This window comes from Sciurus carolinensis, unplaced genomic scaffold (genome assembly GCF_902686445.1).
Source record: "Sciurus carolinensis unplaced genomic scaffold, mSciCar1.2, whole genome shotgun sequence".
Taxonomy (NCBI): Eukaryota; Metazoa; Chordata; class Mammalia; order Rodentia; family Sciuridae; genus Sciurus; species Sciurus carolinensis.
The window spans coordinates 164,822-170,561 of NW_025920256.1; the positions used below are offsets into that span (position 1 = coordinate 164,822).

The window sequence follows — 5,740 nt, forward strand, 5'->3', positions numbered from 1 at the left end:
TTGAGGATCTCTGGAATGAAAACTTCATAATTTTTCTTACTCATTTATTGGCATTTGCTTTGTGCATTGATAGGCTACAAAATGATGAAAATTTCAGTCTCTATAGTTTAAGAATTGTATTGGAATGGTGATGGACTCTACTGGGATGGTGGTGACAGAATTTAAGCATAGATAGAGTTGAGCTGTTTTTCAATGCAGTCTGTAATGAGTACATCATGGAGGTATAGCAAAATGTTTGAACTCAAAAGGCAGGAAAGCTTTAGAAAAGAGCATTTACTCACCTTTCATGATAATGTAGGACACATACTAGGTAGAGGGAAGAGATAAGCATGGGGTGTGTGCAGGGAGCAGCCAGGTTCAGGGTGAAACATGGGAGGGAGTGCCATGTTTAAGGTAGGTTAAAAAAATTCCTCAGCCAGTCATGGTGGCGCACGCTGTGATCCCAGTGATTCAGTAGGCTGAGGCAGGAGGATCACATGTTAGCAATTTAGTGAGGTCCTCAGTAACTTAGACCCTATCTCAAAAGAAAAAAGGAAAGAGGGCTGAGAATGTAGTTAGGTTGTAAATACCCCTGGGTTCAGTCCTCAGTACTAGGGGGGAAAATCCTTTAAATTTAGTTCATAGTTTTTTTTTTTTTTTTTTTTTCCTTTTTTCAGCTACAGCTGGTCATGATGATCATAAATAGTGTTTATAAATGAAAAGAAAATGTATTAGTTACTTCAATAATTGTTCCCTCCTCTTTACTCCATTGCTGGGATTTAACTTAAGTCTGCATTTTTCATTTCAGACAAGTTTGCAATCTTTCTAAAGCTGTAATTTGATTCTTGTACCTACACACACACACACACACACACACACACACAGACACACACACTCACACCACAACACCAACTTCAGACACCTTTGCATATAACTCTTTTCAGAAGTGGATGTGAATCTTCCATGATAGGAAGGATAGGACAAAGATACTATACTTCCTTTTTCTTAAATCTTTTCAGAAATAACCTGATCACCCCCTTATTGTGAACATCATATCATGACTTTATGTTTTTTAAAGGCACTGTGTTGGGTTGACTAGTTAGTATATTCTTTGTGACTTATATTCTTTCCTGGAAAGTATAATCATACCAGGTAATGTGAGAGTATTTTCACTAATAAGGCTATTTTGAGGGGGGAGCGTACTGAAAATTGAACCCAGGGGCACTCAACCACTGAGCCACATCCCCAGCCCTATGTTGTATTTTATTTAGAGACAGGTCTCACTGAGTTGCTTAGCCCCTTGCTGTTGCTGAGGTTGCGATCCTCCTGCCTCAGGCCCCTAAGTAGCTGGGATTACAGGTCTTCACCACCATACCTGGCTAGTAAGGTTATTTTAAGAAAAGAAAAAAAAAGGACATAAATTTTGCCTAAAGAACATGAGAACATACTGACTTTTTCTTCTTCTCTTCTTCTTCTTCTTCTTCTTCTTCTTCTTCTTCTTCTTCTTCTTCTTCTTCTTCTTCTTCTTCTTCTTCTTCAACTGGGGATTGAATCCAGGGGTGCTTTATTACTGAGCAACATCCCCAGCCCTTTTTTTTTTTTTTTTTAATTTTGAGACAGGGTCTCACTAAGTTGATTGGAGCCTTGCTAAGTTGCTGAGTCTGGCTTTGAACTTGTGATCCTCCTACCTCATTCTCCCCAGCTGCTAGAATTAATTACAGACATATGCTGACTTTTGATATTTCTCTTGAAAATGTGTACAATAATCAATGCTGAAGAGTCATATATATTTGTTACTTGAACAAGTTCTTTGAACATAAAGATTCATTTTAATCTTGAAATTATGTGGTTAATCATAAGAATCATGCTAGAATAAGAATCTGACAAATGGTTTAAAGAATGTATCCAAAACACACAAGTATATTTTTAATTTACCCTTCTGATAGCTTGGAATCTGTTTACAAGTAATGTTGGTTTCCTTTAACAGATTGCCTGGAATGGAAAAAAACTAGTGATGTGTTTTTCATCTTCGGTAAGGGCTGGGAGAGTATATTGAAATTTAATTATCCAGATCCTCCTTTGTGGAATATAGAATTTACCTAGTAAACAGGATCCTTTGGTCACTTGTTTTCCTTCTTCTTCTGTGGTGCTGGGGATCAACCTCAGGGCCTCACGTGTGCTAGGCAAGTGCTGTACCACTGAGCTATATCCCCAGTCCTCTTCAGTCTCTGTTGAACACATTTCCTGAGAATCTTTTAGGTTGGGGAACTTCTAAGTGCTTAATGAGTAAGATAAGACCTGGGGCTGTGTATTACCAAGTGATAATTCCTTTGAATTATAGTGAAGAGACATAGACTTTTAAAGTCATTTATTTTTGCCCTAGCTAAGAGGGAGCAGTGCAGAGCTGCACCTTCTCATTGTGGCTCTCATTTTCAAATAGCAGAATGGAGTTGGGGTAGGCTCTGGCAAGGCACAGGACTGTACTCTCCAGCCCACATGCTGATGCATAAAAAGTGTACATTGGAGTAGTCTTGATATTTTGCTAATGTTGAAGTCATGCCCTATTTCTGTTTTAAAAGGACAAAATTACTGAAGTCCCATTGTTCTTTGGCAGCAAAGAGGGGTAATTTGGTGAATACTGATTTTTTTTCCTCAGGGACATTATCAAGTGCCTAGAATTTTCTTGGTGTCACATTGAACACAGGGGAGAAAACCTGACAGGCATTCTTGCGGTCTTTTGTACTCAATGAACTATAATACTCAGTGCATGCTCACCCTTCCTAATGTGGCAGGAGGCAAGTCTTTGTTCCTTCTGATTCCACTGGAAATGAGGAAGAATGAATAAGACCTAGACCTCTTCTGGGTAGACTTGGTGATTCATCTCATTCCTGTCTGTGAGATCTTGCTTGACCAGTGAGAATCCCTTTAGGGCATTTTTGGGGGTTGGAGTTGGGGAGAGAGGCAGCACACTTCCTTCATGCAAGTGCCTTAGGTCATTTAGTAATAGATTATATGCTGTACATATTTTAAAGCTCTATAGCATATATTGTTATGCCAGCTGCTAGACCTGTAGTCAGACTGTATTTTTCTGTGTTCAATCTTTTTTGGGGGGTGTATGACTCATCTTTACTATTACACTTTCTTACACATAGCAACAATTCAGTGTTCTTTCAATTAGTGTCATCTGATTCACAAATGTACCTGCATTCTGTATTCATCCATAAGTAGGTGAATTTGTAAATTTGAGGAAGGCTGCTTATAGGTCTTGGACAATCCTGAGTTCTAACCTGAGCTTCTGCCCCAGCACTAGCAAGTGCCCCTACCTCCCAGAACCTCAGTTTCCTCATCTGTAACTTGGGAATAATAATAATAATAATAATAATAATAATAATAATAATAATAATATAATAGCTCCCATTCATCTGGATCTGAAGGCTTAATGGAGCTGAGCATTTTTAAAAAGAGCTTGATCCCAAAGCACTTCCAGCATGTGAGTTGCTGTTGACTCCCTCACTGCGTGGATGCTCACCAGTGCCTACTGTGGATCAAGCGCTGTTCTGGATCCTGCAGAGGAGATGAACCAATCCCCTGTCCTCTTGGCTGAGCCACGGTTGTATTACACTATTATTCTTCTCCTCTGCTCAAAGGGCTCCAGGATTGGTGAGACCTTTTGTGGGTGCTGCAGATGGGCACCAAGAGCAGGGGTGTTGTTGGAAAGGGCAGGTGAGGATTTAAGGTGGAAGATTGCTGGGGGTGGAGTCAGTGGCAACACCTGCCAGGCATCTCAAAGGTCACATTCCTTCCTGGTTGGCCGGCAGTAGATGGAATGACTTCCTAAGCCCACAGGTCCCTGGTGGATCCTGGTCTGCCCTTTCACCACCTTCTTTTCCCAGAGCTCAGTAATTCTCAAAGCATGATTCTCAGACCAGCAGCATCAGCATCTTGGAAACCTATTAGAAATGCAAATTCTCAAGCCCTACCTAGAGCCCTATGCAGATCAGACTCTCTGGGGTTGAGAGCAAGGAATTTTCTTTCTTTTTTTTCAGGTTTAATTCACTTTATTATTATTATTATTTTTTTTTTTGTATAAAAACTTATGTTGTAGCCACAGCTGGAGCCTGGGTCCTCTGTACAGAGACTCTGGTGTGGGTTTTCTCAAGATGGTCAGTGAATTCCTGATAGGGAGACTTGGTGAACACAGTTTCTTTCCAGAGATCGGGAGTCAAATAGCTGTATGCCTTGGACATAGCATCAAAGGTGGCCTTAGCGAAATTGCCCAAGGTGGCAGTGCAGCCCCTGGGAGAAGTATAGCAGTCATCAATACCAGCCATCAGCAGCAGCTTCTTGGACACAGGGGCTGGGACAATGCCAGTACCTCTGGGAGCAGGGATGAGCTGCACCAGCACAGAACCACAACGTCCAGTCACCTTGCAAGGAACAGTGTGAGGCTTGCCAATCTTGTTCCCCCAGTAGCCTCACCACACAGGAACAATGGAGAGCTTGGCCAGGATGATGGCCCCTTGGATAGTAGTGGCTACCTCCTTGGAGCACTTTACTCCCAGTCCAACATGACCATTGTAGTCCCCGATAGCTACACATGCCTTAAACCTGGTCCGCTGGCCAGCACGAGTCTGCTTCTATACAGGCATGATCTTCAAAACCTCATCCTTGAGTGACGCCCCCAGGAAAAAGTCGATGATCTCAGACTCCTTGATAGGCAAGGAAAAGAGGTAGATCTCCTCCAAGGACTTGATCTTCATGTCCTTGACCAGGCGGCCCAGCTTGGTGACCAGGATCCACTCCTTGTCTTCAGCCTTGCCTCCGTGAGTGCCGCGGCCTCGGCCCCGACCCCGACCCTGACCCCGGCCTTGGCCGGGGCCTCGCCGACCGCTGCCGAAGCCTCCGCGGAAGCCCACACGGCCACCCATTCCGGGGACCCCCAGGCCCTCCGGCTGCACCGGCGTCATCCGCCATTTGGTGTTTTCCCACAGAAGAAGCGGAATTTTCTTTTTCTTTTTTTTTTTTTTGGTGAACAGGCCCTGGTTTCAATACCCAGGGCCTACCTATGCTAGGCAAATGTTCTACTACAGAGCTAGGAATCTGTGAACAAGTTCTCCAGGGGATTTTTTTTTTGCCCAGTGAAGTTCAAGAAATACTGTTTTAACTGAAGCCATGTCTCCTTTGTGAACTGCCTTTATCTGAGAAAATGGATCACGATCCCCCTTTTATGACAATCAAGTTGTACCCGATCTGACACAACCCACGTGATGTACACATACACTTTTGGGGCTCCCAGACTCACTGGTGTATGAGGTTACAGTTATGCTGTGTCTCTGGCTCACATTGGAATCACCTATGGAACTTGAGAAAGTCTTGCCTTAGGCCAATTCAATCTGAATTTCTGGAGGAAAATCCTGAGGGTCAACATTTCAGAGCTGCTGGGTGATTCTGATGGTCAGAGAGAGATGCCAGTGGTGGCCAATGTAGAAGGCCAGAGTGGATGGCGGACAAGGGTATTGGTTTCCAAGCCCAGACCCGCCACTAACTCATTGTGGTGCCAAGTGTCTGATCCTCATTTACAATCAAGTTCATCAATTTGTCAGAAGCAATTGAGGGACATGTAGAAAAGGCAGAATATACTGGGGTCTCGTTCCCAGAGTTTGAACCCTGTGTAGGTTTCAGTTTGGGCCTGAGACTATGCATTTTTATATTTGAGAATGTGAGCATTTCCCAGAAGGGACATCAGAGCAGGCAAGTACCT

General features: G+C 43.1%; 1 pseudogene; it reads right to left on the reverse strand.

The window, feature by feature from the left end:
* Positions 1-4,040: 4,040 nt before the first annotated feature.
* Positions 4,041-4,953, reverse strand: LOC124975350 (40S ribosomal protein S2-like; annotated as a pseudogene).
* Positions 4,954-5,740: the final 787 nt, after the last annotated feature.